The sequence below is a fragment of the Pezoporus flaviventris genome, unplaced genomic scaffold (assembly GCF_033815535.1).
Source record: "Pezoporus flaviventris isolate CSIRO_AGI_PZ_B2104156 unplaced genomic scaffold, CSIRO_AGI_Pfla_v1 ptg000050l, whole genome shotgun sequence".
Lineage (NCBI taxonomy): Eukaryota > Metazoa > Chordata > Aves > Psittaciformes > Psittacidae > Pezoporus > Pezoporus flaviventris.
In genome coordinates, this window is record NW_026892598.1 from 7,434,998 (window position 1) to 7,458,391 (window position 23,394).

Genomic DNA, 23,394 nt, shown 5'->3' on the forward strand with positions numbered 1-23,394 from the left:
AAGGTCGTGGGGGTTGACATTTTCCTGGTGATTGTTATAGGCTCCGTGACAGATCACAGCTTCGCATTTGCTGCCTAAAGTAAAGTAAGTTTTCCACCAAACCCTGCTAAAGTTCGGTGTAGGATCTGGCCTCTTCCCGGTAGCTGTGAGGAAGGGGGCTGCCTCTCAGACGGGGCCCCATGGGTGGGGGCTGCCGTGGCGGGCTGCCCTTAGGGCTCCCAGGCAGCTGAAGGGAGCTGCGGCGGGGCCCGGCTCGCCCCTCCTCCCCGAGCCCCGCGGGGTGCTCCCTGAAGGCGGGCAGCGGTGCAGAGCCGTCAAGAGGGCAGCGCCGCCATTTCGGTCTCTATTGCTGCTCCACGCCCGCCAGGGGGCGGCCTCCTCCGAGGGCCTCACCACGCGCCGGGGGCCGCGCGGCGGGAGCCCGGTACCGGACGAGTGGCAGCGCCGCTGGGGGTCGTCCTTCGCGGACAGCCGCGCCGTGCTGTCGTCTCCGTTCGGTGTCCGTTCCCTGTCCGTCCTCCGGGGAAGACACCTGGGCGGGCGGCGGCGCCCGGAGGGGTGGAGGTAAGGCGGGGGCGGCTGCGGGGGGTCGGGTCAGGGCGGGTAGAGGTCGGTCCCTGCGAGGGGAAGGCTCGGTCCCTGTGAGGGGAGAGGTCCGTCCCGCCGCCCCACGGGCTTCCCGCAGTGACCGGGTTGCCGACTGCGACGCGCAGCCAGCGCTGCGGCCGGGCGCCCGTTCCCCGTCCGGTTCAGGTCCAGTGGAGGTGTCGTCCCCCGCCGCCCCAGCTCCTCCCAAGCCAAACGCGGGGCTCGACCACTGGCCACCCCTGCGGGGAGGTTGTCCAGGTCCCCGCGCTCGTCGTGGCCCGCCGGCCAGGGCCTTCGCCTTCGGATGTAGGGGAGGGACCCCTGTCCCCCCGAAACGGCAGGTGTGCGCTTGCGTCCCTGTGGCTGCGCGTGACTCCCCGGTAAGCGGTAGTGTGGGTACAGCACTTAACCGGCCAGCAGCACTTGTAAAGGTCCTGCAGGCTTCCCCCCTCCCGGGGCTCCCCCACTTCGCCTTGTCTCCAAAAGGTGGGTCCCTGTGTGCCTTCCTGCAGAGCTTTGCTCACGGAGCTGTTGGTCTCTAGAACTTGCGGTACGGAGAGTGCCTGGAAACTATCGAATCCAGGCGCACCCGGCAGGACGCTGTGGCTCCTGCTGCCCGCCGTGTCAGGCGCTGAGCGGCGAGCGTGCACCAGGGTCAAGAGAGAAAGCAGGAGGCAAGTACTCGTCAGGCTGAGGTTTGGGTTGTATTTCCCCCTTTATTTAAATCCGGTGTGGTGTCCCCCTGCCAGCCCATCGTCCTGCTGCACCGCGCTCTGACGGTGGTGAGATGCAGAGCCCTGCCAACCGGTCCTGTCGTACCCGTGTTGAGCAGACGGGTGGGAGTTTGTCTTCTGACACGACAAACGCTGAGGCACAGCACGTTAAAACCAGCAATTTTGCTGCAGTTCTTTAATGTTGAGGCTGAATTTGGTGTTTCAAGAAACTTGGCATGCAGCTAATCTGCCAGGTGTTTCAGTTGTGGGGATACAGGCTCAGGGTGCTGGATTTTGCTTTTAGTTTGCAGGGTTGCTCAGTGAAAAATGGTTTGTGTTAAACTCCTTGTCCATTAGTGGAATGCAGGATTTGAAATCTCTGCAGGCATCACAAAGTGACAACCTGAGAGCTGGTCTTGAGAGGCTGGCCCTAGGCTGGTTGTGGAGAAATGAGTAATTGCCGGTGGAAGGACCAGCAAACCCTAGAGGTACCTGCAGTTGGCTTAAAAGAGAATGGCTGCAGTGCAGGTGTAGAGTGGTCCTCGCTGGCAGAGGCTTCCAGAGAGTCCTGCCTGAGGCTGATTGTCTTCTAGCAAGACTGCTGCCAGCTGGCATTTAAAGGTGTAGAGGCCTTCCTGCTTCTACTTGATGGTCAGATCAACCTGTTCTGGGGCTGGTTGTGGGCAGTTCTCATAAACAAAATGTTCTAATTGGTGCAGAGGTGTGTCCTAAACCAAGTTAGAGCAAGAACAGGTTACCTTTATGATTATCAGATGGATAGAGGGTGATTGTGGATCCTTCCCACCCTTGCTTAGATTGCAGTGATTTCTTATACGGACAACACAATTGTTTCTGTTCTCCAAAACATTTAACTGTCTTTTTACGCACAAATATAATTTGTACATCATGAGGGAGACTCATGAGAAAATGTTCTGGGCATTCTCAGTCTGGAGAGTTTGTGGGCCAGGTGCATTACAGTAGCTAGATGGAGAGCCTGTTTCCTCCTCTTCCGCCATGGCAAAGCATGTTATTCAACATGTGCAGATTCTTCTGACTGGACCATCATTTGTGACGGTTTTGCTTCTTTGCTCTGCGGGATAAAGAGCATTCATGGCACCAGAAAAAAAAAGGGGGAAGCTGTTCTTTTATAGCAGAGAAATAACGCATCTCAAAGCACATCTCAAAGAACAGGGCAGGGGAGAAAGAGCAGCACAAGGTAGACAGGGTATAGCTAAGTAATACTGCATTCCAGAAAGTGCTAAAAAGCAGGATATGAAAGCAGAACAGTGTGATGTTTGGCATCAAGCAGTTTGGCATGATGATTTAATGCTGTTTGCCACCATATTGGTGTAATAGCTGGTGCTGCTTAAAGTGCATTAGTGAGTGATGTGAAACTTGGGACTGGACCAAACCATTTAAGCTCCTTTGCTGATATTTCTCTTGCTATAAATGTTTCTTTATCAACTGTCAGCCAAGTATTCGTCATCATTTGAGATCCCTGAGGAAGGTACTGTGTTCTGGAACAGAAACTGAAAGCAGCAGAGAGGGCCAAGCACCCTGGAAAGATGGATCATAGTTATTTGGAGTAACAGTTGTTTAAAAATGTATCAGGAAAAATGCGGTGCTGTTCTTTGTTTAATATTCAGTCTTTATCATGAGTCAGGTAAACTGAGGTCTGGAATAGTTTACAGATGGAGCACACTGTTTTTATGTTTCTGATTTAGGATATTATCTCAGGATTAGATGCTTCAGTAGTACCTACGACAGACATGAGTCTTATGAGCCTCTTGTGAGACAGGGGCTTAGGCTTGTGCAGGTGAGATGGAGACAGCTGAAATAAGTAAAATATAACTGCAGTTTTAACTACTGTACAATTAAATTTACTTCTAGACAAATTAGTATCTTACGACTGCAATAAGCTTCTTTGGTGATGGGTAATTAGTATATTAGTATACTAAAGAAAAAAGGCTTCTGGGTGAACTGCAGGTATGGCGGAAGATCAGTTGTACACAAAGTAACAGAGAGACTCTTTAAAAAAAGTTTGTACTGGGTAACACTAAGAGGGGAGGTTTTGCTCGCTGTTCTCCTGAAGGTTTATTCAGTCTTGCTGCCACACTCGCCTTTTGTGGTGGTTGTCATATGCAGTGGGTATGCTTTAGTTTAAATCTTTACCTTTACAAAAGTATGAATTTTGTTATTGGTTTTGTTTGGATAATTTCCTTTTGGTCTGGTGAGCTAAGGAAAAGGTTCAACAATGTCCTGGGTCTGGGCAGTCTCGAGCACAACTACAGCCTGCATGAAGAATAGATTTGAGAGCAGCCCAGAGGAGAAAGACTTGGGGGTGTTGGTTGATGGGAAGATCTACATGAGCCGGCAGTGTGTGTGCTTGCAGCCCAGAAAGCCAGGCATATCCTGGGCTGCATCAAAAGGGGTGTGACCAGCAGGTGTAGGGAGGTGATCCTGCCCCTTTGCTCTGCTGTCATGACATGCCACCTGCAGTCCTTAGCTCGGCCCCAAACACAAGAGGAATGTGGACCTGTTGGAGCGAGTCCGGAGGAAGGCCATGAAGATGATCAGAGGTCTGGAGCACTTCTCCTGATAAGACAGGCTGAGAGAGCTGGGATTGCTCAGCCTGGAAAAGAGGAGGCTCTGGGGAGACCTTAGAGCAGCTTCCAGTAACTAAAGGGGGCCTACAGGAAATCTGGAGAGGGGACTTTTTACAAGGCATGCAGTGACAGGACAAGGGGGAATGGCTTTAACCTGAAAGTGTGTATATTAGAATTAGAAATAAGGAAGAAGTTCTTTACTGTGAGGGTGGTAAGGCCCTGGCACAGGTTGTTGAGAGAGGTTGTGGCTACCCCATCCCTCGCAGTGTTCAAGGCCAGGTTGGACAGAGCTTTGAGCAGCCTGGTGTAGTAATATGCAGTTTATTCAGTTACCTGGTAACAGAGGACCTTGCCTGTCTTAAAAACAAATCTTTCCCTATTGCTGTGAGCATTGGTTTTGGATTTTTGCTTTTTGTGATTTTACACTTATTAACATTTTGGGGTACAAAAAAAAATTAAGATATATCTATCATAATTATGCAGCTCTCAAGTTTTAAAAGAAATGTGCACAGATAGATGAGTGCAGTCTCTGAATCAGGGACTGGAGGTAAAACAGCTGGGGAAGGCTTGACACCAGTCCTTGATTGGATGGTACACTTAGCGTGCTGAAACCAGTGAAGTGCAGCTGAGAGCTGTAAGAAATGAAGTTCCATTATTTCTCATTCTTTGGTCATGTACTCTTACTCCAGCTCTAAATTTTGGGAGGACTTTTCCATCTCACAACTGTATTTCAAAGCAATCCAACCTTTCACTGACCAGCGCAACATGGTACAACTGCTAGCACTGAACGTTTCAGGTGGTGCTTCCCTAAAAAATATGGGGGTTCAATTTTTCTTTTTTTTTACTTAGGAACATACTCAAGAAACTGTCCACTTTTGTAGTCACTTATTTTTTCTTAAAAGAATTTTTAAGTGACTTCGAATCTCTGTACTAAGAGTCTTAGAATACCATTTTTACTTTCTTATTTTACTTCCCGTCTCCTCCCCCTTTTTTCTTGATGGAAGTACCCACTGACATGGTAACAGAGTGCTTGATAAGGTAGATGTTGAAATAGTGTGTATCCGGAGTGGTATCAAAACCAACAATATAGAAAAGCTTGGACAAATAGACATCGGCTTGTTTCTTTGGATCTCCAGTTACAGTACTCAAAAAAAGTTGAAAAAAACCACCAAACAACAAATCAAGTTTAATTGTGAAAGCTGTTACATGTGGCAACAGTCATGTAGAATTTTTCGTAGAAAAGTGCGGTACTTAATTTCTAGACACTGCTTTAAAGCAAAAGGTTGAGATTTGAAGTTATTTGACTTCAAGTAGTAAAAGACCATATTCAGTCTTTGCCAATGCAACTCTTTCCACCGGAATAGAAAGTTGAAATATAAAAATATTCCCATTTTTAACACTGAATTCCAGGCAGGGAATATGAAGATAATATTGCCTATAATAACTTCCTTTTTCTTTTATGATATATAATTAGCTTGTAAAAGCAAAATTTTTTTGCAGAACGCCAACATAGGCAATTCTTAAATAACTGTTCCCTTAAATGTGTAGCTAACTGCAGTCAGTTAAGGTCACCTGGATACTCCAGATTATCACCTAATGAGCACAGGGCTTTCCTCCTTTGGAAAAAAAAAAAAAGACAACAAAACCAAAACAAAACAAACAGAAACCAAAACCAATCAAACAAACAAACAAAAACCACCACCACCACCAACAAAAAAAAAATAATAAAAGCCCTCCCATCCCAAGAAAAAAAAAACAAAACCCAAACAAAAAAACCACAACAATATTATTTCCCCACAGTAACCATCCATTAAAAGCTGCAAATTAAAAAAAAAAAAAAAATCAGACTTAAATGTGTAGATGTGCTTGAACACATTTTGCTGCCGTGAAATGTCACTATGATGTCAGCATATTTGCAAAGTGTTTAAGTCAACAAAATGGAGATTTTGGAGATTAATTAATGTGGTTGTTGGGAATTTAACGTTATCTATGTGCCAGATGTATCTAAGGCTCCCTATACAACCAGTTAAAGAGCTGAACTCTTAGTTGGTGATGGAAAGTAGATTTATGACTCTGAAACCCGTTCTGTCCTTCCCCTGTTTCTGTAATATAGGAGCACATGAAAATGAACTGGATGGGCCTGATCTCCTTAGCTAAATGTCTGATTTATATGCCTAAAATTAGGCAGTTGTAAGTATCTTGTTGTTTGTTGTTGCACCCCTGGGATCAACAATAATGGTACCATTCCATTAAGATCACTAAATGCAGAATTAGTTTTCCTTTTTTTTTTTAATTTTTTTTTCTCTCTGAAGTGGGAAGGAATTTTGAGATATATATTCTCTTTAAATAAAGACATGGGACTGAAGTTGCTGTCTGGCCCTCAAGCTTCTCAGGTAGTATGCTGAGTTTCCATATTCAGGCAATGAATAACAGCACATTGAAGTTGAGCTTTTTGGAATACTCCATTTTCTTCCCCAGTCCCATATAGTCACAGAAATATTTTAACTGTTTTGCCCTTACATTCCAGTTCCACATGTTCCATTTATGATAAACATATTTTGTGAATCAGGTATGCTTAGAAGTCTGAGGTGGGAAAAAAAATCCATGTCAGAACCTATCCAGTGGTACTGAAGCCCAGGACATTCAAGGTCTTTTTAGAAGCAGTTAAACTGATGTAGATGGTGACTTGAAGCAATGCTTGGCTCTGCCTGTATGAGGGGAAGTAAGGTAGGAGAGGAGTGGAATAAATTTGTTTGCATCTATGTTCATACAGTAAATATTTTCAGACTAATCTTGTCTGCTTATGAACACAAACCAGATAGAACAGATACATAATTTATATGGTGTTGTGAACCAACATATCCTAAAAATCCATGCTGTAGTTATTGAATATGATATATAGCAAGATGGGTTTGATGTGCCCATAGCATATAGAGATAAGTCAACTTGCAAAATAAGGATCAAAGCTTGGAATTCACTTTTCTGCCTCAGAAGGTCTACTTGTCATTTTTTTGAGTTTAAAGAGGTTGAAGGCATGTTAAATTCTCATCTGTATGTAAAGTAAGATCTTTATAGCATACAAAGGACTTGAGGAAGGTCTCCCTTCCTTACGCATCTTGTACTTTTTTATGCATTAGTGAAGTGATGCAATTAGTAAAATCTATGCAGTATCCAAATGCAGGAGTTGCAGGTCATAAGACAATTGGCATATACTGTGGGAAAACCACAAAATGTTTTTATAGTGCAGAGAGAATACAGAGGAGCAGTAGCCACTTGTTCTTCAAAGAGTTTGTCTTCTACAGAAGTGGTGATACCAAGTGCTAAAGTACTGTCCATGTTTACCTTAGACTACTGAATGCTTTAAACAAGCCCCAATTATCAATTTGAAAATTATTAAAATATGGAAATTAAAAAATATTAAAAAGGGGAAAATGATTGAATTCTTACAAAGAATAAAGAAAATAGATGTGACCTCTTCGTGGTGTGTTCAGAAGACTGTCAAAAATTATAAGGCATGTTCTGAATTCCACTTGGACTGCTTCCCAGGAACAGTGGCTGTATTGCTTATCTTTTAGAAAATTGGTGATTCTTTGGAAGTACTTTTTCACATTTAATCTAGTGCTTTTTAGGAGCCATGTTTGAAAGTTCTTTCTTGCTTTTGATCGTTCTTCTGACAAAGATATCTCTAATTGTTCAATTTGCTGATGAATAGCATTTTGGAATTTATCAATCTTGCTTGTATTACAAACACCAGCAGGAAGATTTTTGCTAAATAGTTAGAAGATCTGTTGGAGGAACTTGTAGGTTATTCAGTGTGACATTATTCTTTGTGACCTTGGTGATCTCCATGGGGCATCTGAAATCGGTTGTTCCGCTGAGACATTGCTTGGAAAAATAGCCACCCATTTTGCACAGAAATTTCATGTTGTGGTAGTTCATTTCAGTTCCTTGGAAATGGCAAAGTGGATGAGAGATTTTGATGTACAATGCCAATGTAATGCAAGCTTGGAGTAAGCTTCTCTGAACCAAGGTGGTCATGCTGATGAAGTAGCCAGTAAGCTTGCAGTTTCTTGGTTGTCTTGTCTGTGGTCACGTGCTTCTCCTTTGTGTCTCTGAATTTACTTCCTTCGTATGACATGCTGGGTATTACTCATTTTGTAGGAATTACATTTTTATCAACTAAGATCCTGCCAAGGTTTACTGTTTATTTCAGTTTCAAACAATTGCTAGGTTTGCTTGTTTCTCCTTTGACTATATTTAATTGAAAAAAAGAAATGATTCAGTCTGGTCAGTCAGAAGTTGTGGACATATTAGCAGGTTAGAATCATCTTTTCCTAGTCTTACTAGAGTAGGCAGTCTTGCTTTATGTTGGCTTAGACTGTGAAAAAGAATCACATCCCCAGATAACAGATATGCAGATATGTCCTCTAAACAAGATGTAATTTTATTGGCTTTAAAACAAATGTCTTTTTTTGGTAGGACAAATCATTTTGATTGAGGAGTAGCTTAAATTTTATTAGCAAAGTTACCCTGTTCTTGACACAAGCATTGACTAATTTGGGGCATAGGTTGCTATCACTGCATTGTCAAAAAAAAATAAGTATATACAACTCAAGCCTTTTTCAAATGTCTTATGTTCAGGACCACCCCATCCAGTGTAATGCTGTCACATGTCTCCCAGTGTTTGGCCAGTGTTCTTCTCCGAAAATCAAGTTTTTGGTTGAGCCTGTAGAAGCACTGCAGGTAGCCACCAGCATTTTTATAGTAAGTGCCCAAAACAGGCTTAGCCTTTTGTGGTGACAGTTCTGAGATAGTGCCTCAGAAGCACTATGGCTTGAAATGAAAGTGCTTGATTGGCTCCTGAATATGCACTAGCAAAGTGCTATGTTGCTAGATGGTGCTGGCTTCCTCTAGTACAGTACCAACCCTTTTAGTTGGCTCTAATAGTCACGGTACGATGGTGATTCAAAAGGAAGACTGGGTTGAACGTTAAGATAGGCAAACCTTACAAGGCATTTAACAGGTAGATTTGCTTGTCTTCTTGGAGGAATCTTTAAGGATTGCTAAATCTATATGTAAACCAAACTGATTTGGACACTGAAGTGTACGGAGTTTAGAAGGCCAGGGGACATTCCTTTATGTAATTCAGCCTGCATAATTACAGGGATATTTGAAAAAGAATATGGAAAATGTTGGACTCAGGAATGTTTGATGTAAGCAGCAAAGGAACTTCTGGACATTTCTGAGATTAAAAAGTATTTTTTGTTTGGTTGGGTTTTTTTCATAAATCCTGTTGATGCTTGGGAGGACCTGTCATAATGTGGCAGACTGAAAGACTGCTATGGGTAAGCAGTTTAGAATCACAGAATCATAGAATAGTTAGGGTTGGAAAGGACCTTAAGATCATCTAGTTCGAACCGCAGGGACACCTCACACTAAACCACATCACCCAAGGCTCTGTCCAACCTGGCCTTGAACACCACCAGGGAAGGAGCTTTCAAACCTTCCCTGGGCAACCTGAGGCACCCATTCCAGTGCCTCATCACTCTAACAGTAAAGAATCTCTTAAAGAATTCCTTAGCAAGCCACAGGACAGCTTCAGCAGTTATACAGTAGGACCTCAAGAATACATTAATGCTTCTGTGGTTATTCTTCTGGTTTTGCTACTGCTGTGTTAATGTAGCACTGTCATAAATTATTTTCACCCAGAGATCTTCAGAGAAGTTGGTTTATGAGTAAAATTGTGGGGAGGATGGTTTTGCATTTGGAAAACTGGACAGAGACTTAAGAAGATAGATTGGAATGGTAGATTTAATGCCTGGATTTACCACAGATATCTTTTGGTAAGACCTTGAATTACTTTCTCTTTCAATTCTTGGTTGTTTTTTTGTTAAAGATGGGATTATTAAATTTTCCTTTATTTTTTTGTTTGCTGTAGCTGTTTGCGTTCCTTACGTATCTTATATGTGCTATGGCTTCTAGTGTATAAGGGATCTAAAGTTATTTCAAGACCTTGTCTTTGTTATTTTTTTTTAAATTATTTTGAAGTCTGTGCACATATCAAAATGATTTAAGATAAACTATAATTAACATGTAGTGTTAGAAAGGTCAGAATATTTTTATCAAAATTTAGTGTAATAATAAAAAGTTACTGAAGGTTATACTAGAGGGATAACTGAGTTCACCTGAAATTAGGTGTATCACAAAAGATCCCGGGACATAGAATTTGTTAGTCTTTACCCATGGTCTAAAGCAGCGGCAAATATATATGTTTCTCTGACTTTTTTACATTGACACAAAGTTAATGTTAAAAATGTAGTAGAGTGTTTATTTTTTAGCTGAGGAGGTTATAGTGTTGAAAGTTTTGCTTTAATAGACTTGACTGAGCAGAATAAAAGTAAGTAGTGGACTGAATCAGATCTTGATGAGTGGCTGGAGCATATAGTTGGAGATGCTGAGCTGAAATGGGTTAATTCAAGGCATCATGTGAGAATAAATCGCGTCAGATTCATGCCTGGTCACATTAAGAATGTCTGTACAGTAATGTCAGAGTGATCAGAGTCTGATCCAAAAGCTTTACCATCAGAAACATGGTTTTAATGTCAGACTACAGGTTTGATTGTTCAGTTCAGAATTAAATGCTAATTCATTTCACCTTAAATTTGGCTCACGCTTTGCAGCAGAAAGCTCAGGACAGAATTTCAACTTGAAGTACATATTCATGCCTCTGTTGCATTAAATGGAGCAAATCAGGTAAAGCCTGGCCCTTTCATCTACTAAAGCAATATGAGAAACAGCTTAGTGATGCATAGCAAAGCTGGATCTGATTCACTGTTAAACAGTTTTATTCTGTTTGTGCACTGGAGAGCAGAGTCACATCACCAGTCACACCTTGTTTTCCTTCCGTTTTGATTTCATAGGTGATCCATGAGTTATTTGGATGTTGTGAAAAAATACTAAAATTTCAAGGGGAGATTAAACAATAATTAAGAGCCTTTAACTGTTACTGAAAACACTTAAGTTTTCTTTTTTTCTGGTAGGAAATATACAGTTCAAGCACTAACTGCTTATAAAGCCCTCATTCATATTACTGAGGGCTGTACAAGTGATGGAACACTCACAGGGATACGAAGAAAAGATTAATCTTTATTGAGTATCTGCCATGGGGAAAATGTAGAAGTCATAACCAACCAGAAAAAAAAAAAAAAAAAAAGAGGTGGAATATCCTGCAAATGTTGCTTGGCTTTCTAAGGGAGTTTCCATCTGTCTCACTCGGTGTTAGATCTTTATGACCCTAGTGTTCTCATCTGTTTGCAATCAGGTGTAATAAACAGAGTAGCATTACTGTTCATCTGTCTGTAAGGTCACTTTGGCAGCCAATAAAATAGCATTCGTGAAAGCATATCTACAGTGATAGGAGATACAAGGTTCCCAGTGCTTTCTCACTTGTACTAGTCAGTGCTGGTCTTGTTAAAATGGTGTGTGTGGTAAAATAAGAAACCAAAATGCCAGACTAGATTCCAGGATAGGGACTCACTTGGTTTTCTTGCTGAGAAGTGTTTTCTTTCTTTCTGTGAAGAGTGCAATCATGACTGTATTTCTTCTCTCAGATGTGAAAAGCCCTTAGCCCTGAATCACAGAATCCAATAAATATCATAGGGAAACCTCCATCCAGCCAGCTTGTTTGTTGTCAGTGGCAGAGGAAATGTTTCATGCTGCATGTGTTTTTAGAGGTCTTAGTCAAATTACTCTTGGGAGCAAACCTCTAACAGGGTAAAGATGATGTTGAGCTTAGGGTTTTAAGTTTTAGCGTTTAGCAGCCAAATTGATGTGGTATTCTGAATTTAGGAGCATGTGCTGTGTAGAAGGTAACCTGAAGTAGTCATGTGATCATGTCTTAATGTCACATCCACAGAGGCGAGCATTAGCTATATTGTGAAGTGTCTCAGCTCCTCACTTCTAGTACTTGGTCCTAAGACTGGTTGCAGAATGTAGAACAGAGCAAAACCATTTAAGACAAAACTCGTAAAAAGCTAAGAACTGCAGCAATTTACCCTGAGATTTCTGACTACCGTATGTGTGTTACAAACCTGTCTTACAGTGTTGGTGCCAGATACAGGTCAGTCTGTGTTGTATGTTAGCCTTTATTAGAGGCTACAAACATGCATTAATATTATTCCATGTTATAATATATGCATACAGTGATTCTGTAGTTTATCCTGTGTATCATCCTCATAGTAACAAGAGAGTATTTATGGTCACTAACATTGTGTGGAGGGCAACTACTGTTCTGATGTAATGAAAACTCCTTTGTGTTGCTGAAAAATACATTTTACTTCAGTATGGCAGTTTGCTTGTGAGAAATGTCTTGAACAATGAGGCATGACTGTAAGAAACTGCTAAGCAGTGATGCAGAATTGCCCAGATACGAGGAGGTGAAGACTTAACAGTATGTGCCAGGTGTGTTTATAATTTTTTAAAATTTATTTTAGGAACTAATGAGACCTGTTTTCTGACCTTCTTTCACTTGACTCTCCAACTCTTCATCACAGTGTTCTGTCAAAGCTCTCAGAAGGTAGGACAGAGGACATACTGTAACTATTTTAAAACTCCAGATGTGATCTTAATCTCTCCTGAGTGATTAGGATTTTTCTTAGTGAGGTCAGCAGGCTCTTTTTCATCCCTGTCCAGCTTCTAATTTTGTGAACTTTGGAGGACAGCATTTATTTTGAGGTCTGAACTGCTCTCTCAAACATCATTGAAGCTGGATGATGGTTTGGAGAAGTTACTGTGGGAAGCAAGACAGTTGGACTGTGTAGTGCCTTGTTTCTAGGAAATCAGTTGAGAAGTGTAGTACACATAATTACGTATTTTCCATGTAAAAGTTATTAATAATACACATAGTATGTCTTTGGAATTAATCATTATTGTCAAGTATAGTTACAGTGGACTTCTTGTGAACTTCCTGTGAAATCTGGTGAGGACAGAGTATTGACATGGACTTGCTTTTACAACAGAAGTAATAATCATGCCAGCTTCTGCTTGGGTATTTGGTTTTGTTGTTTGTTTTGTGTGCTTTGTGTTTTTTGGTTGGTTGGCTTTTGTTTGTTTTGTTGTGTTTTTTCCTTTTGTTTTTGGTTTCACTATGTTTTTCTTGGGGGAGTGGGGGGATTGTGCCCTTCTCCAGTAAATGTTGGTGTTTCAGATTAGATTTCTTAACCTAGGGAGATGATCACATCATGACAAGGTAATTTCCAGCAGTTCTAACAGCTGGCATTGGTAATGATCTTGGCTAAAGAGTTAAATGTTAAGTGGTTATAGAGACACTTTTGTCTGTGACTGATGGATTATCAGGTAAAAATGCTGCTGTTGAAGGCTCTCATAAGTCTTGACAGAAATGTGTGATCACATAATTTTCTGCAGCAAGGCAGATTCCAAATTGGGAACAGTTCGGGTTGTTCCAGGAAATATGACTGTATCAGTTCCCTGCCTGCAGCATGCATGGGAGCGTTCAGGCAACATCTATTCTCACGCTTCACACTACATCAGAAATAGTTGAGGCTTCCTGCTTGAAGACCTCCAGTGAATCTTGGGACATTAAATTCTTTTGCTGTATAGAGTGTGACTCCAGAGTGAAGAACTATCTGTACTGTGTGTTTTACTACTTAGGATTTAGCCAAAGTCTGACTGTGAAAGAACTAGGTGGGCTTTCTAAGCCCTTTCTCAGTCTTTGTTCAGTAAAAGATTGTTTGGGCAATATGGGAGGAGACAGCTTCTGGAATGAGTGAATTGGCACGTGTGCCTTTTAATGTAGTGCAGTTAGCAAGTGGTCTACACTTTGGTACCAACACTTATTTTGAAATTCTCTGCACAAATGAGCAGGCTAGAGACAGATCAGTGTTGTGGGCAGCATCTGAACACAGGAATGTGCCAAAACTGTGACCCAGTTTACCAAAAAGCTTATTTCAAAGCTTTTAGGAATGACAACTTCAAACCCTGTGATAGAATAAAGAGCATAGGTTGATGGGTTTCTGTCTGGACACTTGCATGTTAGATGAAGAGAGGCTGCAGTGCTTATCTCAACTTACTTATCCCAGCTCCACAGTTATGACACTGACTGGGCAGTTACATCCTCACTTCAGAGGCCTAGTAGTTACCTTCTGTGAACCATCATTCAGATTAGGTGTATGGATTTGTGTCAGTATTGCGGTTGTACTCAATGTTGAATGCTGGAAGCCCCACACACCCACCTAATTTCTAGAATTGATGATTTCTTGGAAAAACTAAAACTGGGCTAGTGAATGAGTCCCCTTCAGTCCAATATTCCTCTTGACTGAAAAACAACCTGACTTGGAGACTAAGAGCTGCAAACTTTCCTAAAGCTTCTTTTCTAAAGACCACTTTTGCTTTTGTAGAGATTTATAGTAAAATCTTAGGACTAATGAGGAGGGAGTAGAATTCAAACCAATAACACTTTTATTGTCAGATGTAAAACATTCACTTACCATGTAACAACATACTGAAGGTGCTGGAAATTCTTTATTATGAGTATGCCCTTGGGCTACAGCAGGATTTATCTGCTGTGCAATACCTCTATATTGAAAGGGTGAAGCAATTGAAATTTCTCTTGCAGGTCCCACACCACAAGGTGTTAACAAGACGAACCCCTGAGATGCACCACTGTTTTGACAGGTATGTTGGCTTTGATTGCCTGTGATATTAATTCAAGATAAAATAATAAACTAGAAAGATAATGCAAGAAAAACTCTTGGCAACAGTGGCATCATCGTTCACACCCTGACAGTCTAAGGACAAGGGAATCATAGAATGGTTTGGGTTGGAAGAACCTTAAAGATCGTCTAGTTCCAACCCATGAAAGGGACACCTTCCGCTACACCAGGTTGTTTAAAGCCCCATCCATCCTGGCCTTGAACACTGCCAGGGATGGGGCAGCCACAGGTGCTCTGGGCAGCCTGTGCCAGCCCCTCATCACCCTAACAAGAAATAATTTGTTCCTAATGTCTAATCTAAATCTTTTCATTGACAGTTTGAAGAATTAAAGATTAAAGAATTCAGTTTAAATTCAGGCTCAAGTTCAGTTTAAAGAATTAAAGGAAGATAATTGCTTTCATTCAGTAGATAATAGTCGAGGAAGTAACAGACCGGTTTCTGGGTATAGAAGAGCAGGAGTACATGCTACACTCCTTGCCTGTTACTGCTTAAAATGTAAAAATTATTCTGGCTGTCCTACATTTTTTTTAACTGAAACAGCACTTCTGGCTCTGAAAGCCTCTGTTTGAAGTAAGTCTTGTCTGTTACTGTGCAGTTAGTACCACACCATGATTCAGACATGAGAAGAAGAGGTGAAATGGGATATAAGTAGCTCAGAACATGTTTCAGTGTAACTGGATATTGTATGTAGTACTCTTCAAGCCTTCTGAAATATTTGTAGAAAAAGAATGATATTTTTTCAGACTGGAATGACCCTAGTGTACACAGAACAGGGTTCTGATTTGGGCTGCAGATGGGTCATGTGGTAGAATAGCCTTTGTGTGGGTCTGGAATTTCACCACAGTCCCAAGACTTTCTTGGTAACTCTTAGGAATAACTGAATAGGACCAATTTTTACATGACGGTTCCCACTTAGTGCTGTTCTGTTAGAAATGATAATCAAGGGGACAGCCTAGTAAATCTGTCTGAGAGACATAAGTTAGTTATAACTTACTGTAACATAGTAAGTTATATCTGAGAGAGATGATAGAGCAGTATTGGTAGTTACCTCTCTTCTTTATTTGTTGCTTCCTTTCCTGTGACTGCTAGAAAAATGCCTTTATTTCCTGCCAGCTTTAGGTTCCAGGCAGCCAGGACAGCTGTAGACTGGACTGACCAGTCCAGCCTGCTGAAAGTGCTGTTGAAAAATCCGTGCCAGCTGGGCCCTCCATAGCAAAAGAAAACAAGAACTTCCATGATTCTGGTTACTAACACACTTTATTTCTACAGACTTGTGTGTCTTGGTAAGGTGATGGAGAGAAGTAACTTTTGGGTATTATTTCTGTAGTGCTAGAAGGGAAAGGTTTTCCTTGTGTTATTTCCAGTTTTATAAAAACTTAAGAGTATTTTTAGAAAGTGGAGGGAAAGTGCTGTTCTGGCTTTCGGGCTTTTTCTACCCATCTTGCCTGCTTGTTTTGGGCCACCTCTACTTTTTAGAGATGTTATCTCATCCACAAAGAGAGTCCATTTGTAAACTTGGTGAGTAGTTTGTGGTTTGCTTCTTTTTTTCTCCCTGTATTTTATGCAGCAGCTTAATTTAAAATGCTCCACAGGAAAGGTGTTGATGACTGCTATTGCCTAGCAAGCAACTAATAATTATATGATGCCCCTATTTTCTCCCAGTGTGAGGTAAGAAGGAAGGGGAATTCCCAGCACTGAGTGCTTAGACATTCTTTTTTTTTCTGACAGAATTTAAGGTGAAAGATTGAGTCTTTCCAGCTCTGTAAAGAGAGTTGGGATGGGTTACTCAGTTCTTTGGATCTTGAGCAGAGGAGATCAATGGTAAGCTGTTTATAAGGAGCTTAATTTCTTGTAAGGAATATACTTATAAGTAATATATACCCTTTCAAGTAATATCTTTGTAATGCATGATATTTCTAATGGTGTCTTGAACAAAGTAATTTCCTGAATTAAAATCTTTTTTTCTTTAATTATGCTGTGGTTTTCACCACCAGGAGTGTTATTAGCAAATGGAGGCCCGATTTCTTCCTTCAACGGGATAGCAATAATTCAGCTTGGAGGAGGTGTGTTTTGTTCCCCAAATCCAAATAACTTTGTTCCAGAAAGCCATTTACTGTGGTAGAGTATGAACCTACACACAAGTTGCAGGTGTATGGAAACTTGAGTAAGTTCACATGTAGAAAGGCCTTTACTCTTGGTGCCCCAATGTGAATGAGGAGCTGTTAATCACAGGTTGATGGACAGACGTGCTATGTTGGAAAGAGACACAGGAATGGGAGAGAAGATGCTGGACCTCGAAACCTCAAGAGGTGTTGCATTTTCTGTCACCAACTTAAGTTTGCCTCTTGATACCTTTTTTTTTTTTCCTCCTCAGAACTTACGGTTTTCAGACAGTGACCTTAGGCAACACCTTACAAATCTCTTCAGTCTAAAATATTGCTGTTCCTTTGGAAAGTGATACAGTTTGCAGAGCTAAGAAACAAGAAGTGAAGGAAAGGTGACAATCAAGTAGTTGAGATGATTAGAGTACCTGGAGGAGACAAATGTGAATTCATGAAGTAAATCAAATTAATCCTCTGCTCTTCATTCTGTCTCCAAAAATGTGATGACTCATGTATATGCTTTTTTGCATAACTTGGGCTAACACCTCCCACTTCTACTTTATTCTTCTCTGTTTGCTGGTTGAACATGCTAATTTAATGAATGTGACCATGCCTATTCTAGTTTAATAACTCCTGGTTCAGAGAAAAAACTTCCTGAGGGACAAAAAGATGCCAAGTTTATTACCCATTTTTCTGACATCTTAAAGTCCAGATCTATTTCCAGTGTGGATATGTTAGATCCAGAAGACTCTCTTATCCAGGGGAAGTTGGGACATAATGTTGTTTAATTGTGCAGGCTCAAGCTGAGTTAAACAGAGGTGCCAACGTCTGCTTCAAGGACATTTTGGAGTCTAGCTTTATGAGCAGATGGCAACACGGAATGAGGCAACTGTGGTTTTCTTCCCCAGTCTGCTGTTGGCCTGCTGTGTGACCTTGGACAAATGACTTGCTGTCCAGTTCTTGCTTTTATCTACTATTCTCCAGTCACTGGAGGAGACAAATGCTTTATACAGGAGACAGTGAGACTGGTTTTGATAAGAATTTTCTGGTTATATCTGCCAGCAGAGAGAGAGGCCATTTGAAAACCAGGTCTGTCACTATTACAGTAAAGTAGCTTTTATGATCTGATTTTTTTTAGTTTATTGTACTGATAAAGACACCAAACACAGCTTGGGTACCTTAATCACCTTTAAAGAATTCTAAAGAAGGAAAATGCCCCTTGGGTTGTACAGCTCACTGTACAACCTCTTTTTACCTTTTTATCTTTTTCTAGTGCTTTGTGCTAGCAATTTAGAAATGTGTTTTCCATCATTAACTAAAATGGGAATCTAGACAAGAACTAACTGTGTCAAAATCTACAACAGAAATACCTACATTTGAGCAAATAATTCCTTTCCCCAAGGTTCTAGCTGTAATCGCTTTGTATCTTATCACTACCCTACACCTCATCCCAGAAGAAGTCAGTCCCTGGGTTTATGTACTTTGACAAGAGCTCATACTACTTTCAGGAAAGCTTTAACATTTGCCACATTAGCAGTCATGGCAGTGGCAGCTGTTCTTGCTCCTGCTGGTCTACTGTATTGATATGTGCTGGGGCCACCAGTGTTGAGGGGACCATTGAGTAGCTCTGTATGAAAATGTTTACCTGGCTGGAATTGTGTTGTCCCTGTAAATCGTAGTCAAAATTTGTTCAGTCATAAACCCTTTCAGAATATAGGCCATTGTGAGCAATGTCAGTCTAGAGATAAAATTGCCTTACTCTCACTCTTTCAGGTTTCCCACCGAGTAAGCTATTGATAGATAACTGAGGGTTGCTGGAGTTGCTTGTTAGGAACTTTGTTCATGCACTTACTTGATTAATGTGTGTAATTGTTTATTGTACCATATAATCTGACATTTAATCTAGAAGGGTGGAGTTGCTGAGTTGTTATTTGCCATTATTAGATTTCTAAAGCAGGGCCATTAATTACTCTTAATATAGGCTTGTGCTCAGTAGTGCTGTAAATTAAGCTGATAGATAAAACATTATTTTGTTGTTCATATTACCCTGTCATTTATAAATTTTGGGGTTTAATTATGTCCTGATCACTGTTTATATTGCTGCATTAATGCTATCAGGCATTAGTATTAAATTCAACACAATCTGGTTTTAATGATCAGTTAAGCTTTTCTTTAGAGAGGCCAGTCTTGTTTGATTCATTAAACTAAAGGAAAAGATGTGAAAGCTGTTTTTCAAGCATGTATAGGACTCTTAAATTCCACTTGATGGAAAACACACAAAAAAAATCAACTGAAAGTGTATTTTTGCTATTAATTTTAGGCACGTATTTGTTGGCCCTCAAGACTACTCTCTTACCACTTAAGGTTCGGTAGAAAGGAGACTAAATTACCATCAATGGGCTGGTTTAGTACAAATTACAGAAAGGAGCAATTGTGAGTGCATTTTCTGAAACATTAAATCCTTGTGAAGAATTGGCTCTTAAACTTCATAGTTAGGAGGTCTTTAACACCCCATTGAATCTCATGCTTGAAAAGTATAGTAATTCCAGAGGTGGTTTCTTCCTTTAACAAAAATAGTTCAAAGGGACTGTAACTACTTAGTAGTAGTTATTGTCCATGGGGTCATCATCGCAGTTCTTCTTTAGAACTAATGTAGGACACTACTAGCAGATACTTGTTTCAAACCTGTGAATATGAGTGAATGTATGTGGGTGCAATAGCAGAGAAGTTCTGATACTCAGTTTGACATGGAAACTGGAGTTGAAATTTCAGGTTAAGTGGGAGCATGTTTAGCCACAAAAAGATCTCTGCTTTACTTTAAGAAGGTGTTAATTTGATCGTGTGCTAAATTTAAGTCTTCATAGGATAGTTTTGTGCTATTATGTGCTCCTTTTTTCCTGTTGTCTTGGGGAAGCAAAGCATGGCTCAGTTCTCATTCTCTGCTTAGAGCTGTAGTTTAAATGAGAATTTGTCTTTATACTGAAAGCTTATTCCTGAAGATCTTTCTACTCAAAGTAGGCAGTAGGATTAACAGTAGATGTTGGTTTAGTTTTCAGGGATACTGAGGCCTGAAACTGAGTTGATTCCTTGTATTGCCAAAACTGTATTGCACCTGAGAATGTTTTCCTTGCTTCTATTAATGAAACCTTATTTTACATATAAGCATTAGTGTGTTTCTGCTAAGAGGAGAATGGGCAGAGGAGCATGCCCATAATCTAATGATATGCTAGTGATGAGAACATGAATGGATATTAACGATGGGATCTGTAGCTTTGTCCTGGTTTCGGCTGGGACAGAGTTAATTTTCTTCCTAGTAGCTAGAGCAGTCCTGTCTTTTGGCTTCAGTCTAAGAACAATGCTGATAACACATCCATGTTTTAGCTGTTGCTTGGTAGCGCTTTCCCTGACCAAGGACTTTTGAGTTCAGAGCAGCTGAACCTATCCACTTGTTTGGGTTGCTTCCTGCACTCTGACTTTGTTCCAACAACGTCTCATCTTTTAATGCTCATGTGTAGCTAATTGTATTCCTCTGATAATATCTTAGGAACCAAAACAGTTTGAGTCTTAAGCAGACAAGAAGTGTAATGCTTGACATGATGTTTCCTGTGTTTTTTAAAGTGAAGCTGTAATGTCTGCCTCATATGGGAATAAACCATGCAATTAATCTAACAATCCTAATGATAAAGGGATGTGACAGATCAGAAGCAAGCATATAAGGTTACCTCTTACCTTTTAGCAACCGTATGTTGACATCTCTTTTGTGTGAGGCACAGTTCAGTGTATGCAGTTTCGCAGTCTGGATATGGTATCTCTGCCACACAGATGAAATACGAGGCAGTATGACCAAAGACTGCTGTTAACAAGCAAAAGTTTTATGTGTCCAGCCTACCTACAACTGTTCTGTGAAGGTTTTTAAGGTCTGATGTCATTTGGGTTAAGGGGTGTTTGTTAGGTGCCCGTGTATTAGAAATTAAGGTTTATTTTATGCCTTCATGGGTATGTCTTGAAAAACTGGAGGTTACATCAAATGTACAAGCTTTAAAGAAAATCTGTAGAATGTGAAGGGAAACTATTATATCTCTGTAAGCCAGAACAGCTACATGTTAAATCTGTGTAACCCTCTGTAGATGTAATCTGCTTCACCAAGTTACATTGGACTTTGAATAGTGCATTTTCCAAGGGGCCTATAGAACTTCAGAGGCACCCTTACATTTTTATTATATTCTCAAGACTTATTAATATGTTTATAATAAAATAAATCTCAGGCCTTGAGAGAGGTCTAGATGGACTTCTGAAAGTTATCTGTTATGTTGTATTAAAATATATCGGCATTGACCATTTTATTGCTGTGAGCTTAATTTTAACTCCTCCTGTTCAATCCAGTGATCAAAATGTATTTGTATATGAATGTATGCTTGCATTGCCATGCAGCTTTATATTTTTCCATATTCAGAATCTTTCAGTTTTGCCTTTTGTTTTGACTAGGTCTGGTTTTGGTTTGGGGTTGTTTTTTTTTTTTTTTTTGCTTTAGTAGGTAGTGGATTATATAGTGCCACTATTCATATATGTTATAAAATAAAGCAGTTGGGGCTGAAGGAAACAGAAGAGTGATGATGCTTAGCAGAATTTGGAAAATCCTAATCTCTCAGCAGTAGTAGGTTAATTCCATTGTAATTATAAATGGTGTAGTCAATATTTGAGGTTTTCTCCTATTTTTATTATGTTTTTTTATAGTGATCATGTTCTCTAAATTTATATATTATTTATAGCACCACACTTTTCATACCAGCTCAAACAGATGTATTAAAGAATGCATCACAGAGTAGTGGGTTTTCTCTTGAATTCCAGATGTGCTGCAACACTTCTGGCTCTGACCTAAATGGAGCTAATCTCGCTTTATTTTAGAGCAAGCAGGAGAAGAATTGGGTAATAGGCTTTTGTCTTACAGGCTGTGTAACTTGTAGTATGTTGTCCTGTTCTTTAAACAGGAAGTATGCAAGAAGAATACTTCTCTAATTGCATTGTACTCCCACACACTTGCAATAATTTAATAATTGAGCCTGTGTACACATAATGATATAAAAAGCATCAAACGCAGGTGGTTTACACTGTCTGTATATTTACCTGTTTGCTTTCCTGAGGTGAACCTAAGTTAGAAACTCAGTAGAAACAAAGTGGGATGTAGCCAGCAGCTTTTGCTTAGTGTGTGTGTCAGCCTTCTAAATTGCTGTTTAGCTGGCACTTAAAGAGAAGCCTGTTGCAGTTCCTGTGAGACATGACTGTGAGAAACACTTAAGTAGAAGAGTGAAGAGCACAAGAAAGGGAAAAAAAGCACAAGGAAAATGAAGAGGGTGTTTCAGAACAAAGAGAAGGAAGGAGAGAAATTCCTTATAGAGAAAAAACAGTAGGGGAAAACATTTTTCAGTCTTTTTCTGATCATAAAGAAGAAAGGGTGTGTGAAGCAGTATGGAAGAAGCTATTAATTACCATCCAATTTGCTGTAATCATGGCGTCTGCAGATACACCTCCAGTGATTTTCACCTTGGTATTCCTGTCGTGGTTTAACCCCAGCAAGTAACTGCACCATGCAGCCACTTGCTGACACCCCTCTGCCCCTACCCCAGATGGGATGGCAAGGAGAATCAAAGGTATGTAAAACCTGTGGGTTGAGATAAGAACAGTTTAATAACTAAAGTATAATAGAATATATAGAATATAGAACTAAAAGGAGAAAGGGAAGAGAAAAAAAAAAACAACAGTAAACAATTGGTGCACAATGCAGTTGCTCACCACCACTGACACCCAGCCTGACCCTAGCATAGATCACTCCCTCCCAGATAACTCCTCCTGGTTTCTATACTGGGTACCATGTGCTGTGGCATGGAATATCCCCTTTGGCTAGTTTGGCTCAGGTGTCCTGTCTCTGCTCCCCTTTGGTTCCGTGTGCCCTTCCTCATGGCAGAGCATGACAGACTGAAAAGTCCTTGATTAAGTGCTGCTGAGCAACAACTAAAACATCTGTGTGTTATCAGCATTGTTCTCAGACTGAAGCCAGAACACAGCCCTCTACCAGGTCCTAGTGAAATAATTATCTATATCCCAGACAAAACCAGGACAGTATGCACCCTTTATCCCATAGCATTCACGTCATGCGAGGTCCCACACTTTCCACCATCACCTTTCCTGTCCTTTGAGATGTATATGTATGTATATGTTCTTTGAGATGTATATATGTATGCACACATATATATATACACACATACACATACACATACACAGAGATATCATTCCCATAGTCTATGGACCATCCATATAGAAGTTTGTTGAGTTCATTCAGTCCATGACTTGGGGCTCCATGAGTCTCATGAGTCATGAGTCAGTTTGGGCAGGAAAGATGGGTGCTATGTGGTGGTGGTTTGTTGGATGCTGAAGCCTATTCAGATGCCATCACTGCTGCACTTGTCCAGCTTTATCAGAGTTCATGCTTCATTAATGTGGTGATCAAAAGGGAGTCAGGTTCAGATCCTCAAATCCAGAGCAGTGGAGATGGGCACCACAAGGCATCCAGCGCAGTGATGGGTGTGTGGCTGCCATGGAAGTGATAATATCTAGTGTGTACAGCATTATAAAGTTCAATTCAGTGGCTGTCGTCAC

At 40.7% G+C, this 23,394-nt stretch overlaps 1 protein-coding gene across 3 annotated transcripts in view; it reads left to right on the forward strand.

The window, feature by feature from the left end:
* The first annotated feature begins 288 nt into the window (after positions 1–288).
* MOB3B (MOB kinase activator 3B) overlaps positions 289–23,394 on the forward strand; it is a 92,308-nt gene continuing 69,202 nt past the window's right edge. The window contains exon 1 of one of the 3 annotated variants that reach the window (XM_061468789.1): positions 289–564. The gene's annotated coding sequence lies outside the window, so the exon portion shown is untranslated. Of the gene's footprint in view, positions 565–731; positions 930–23,394 lie in introns of those variants that run through there. The other 2 variants (XM_061468792.1, XM_061468791.1) reach the window with 2 other exon arrangements.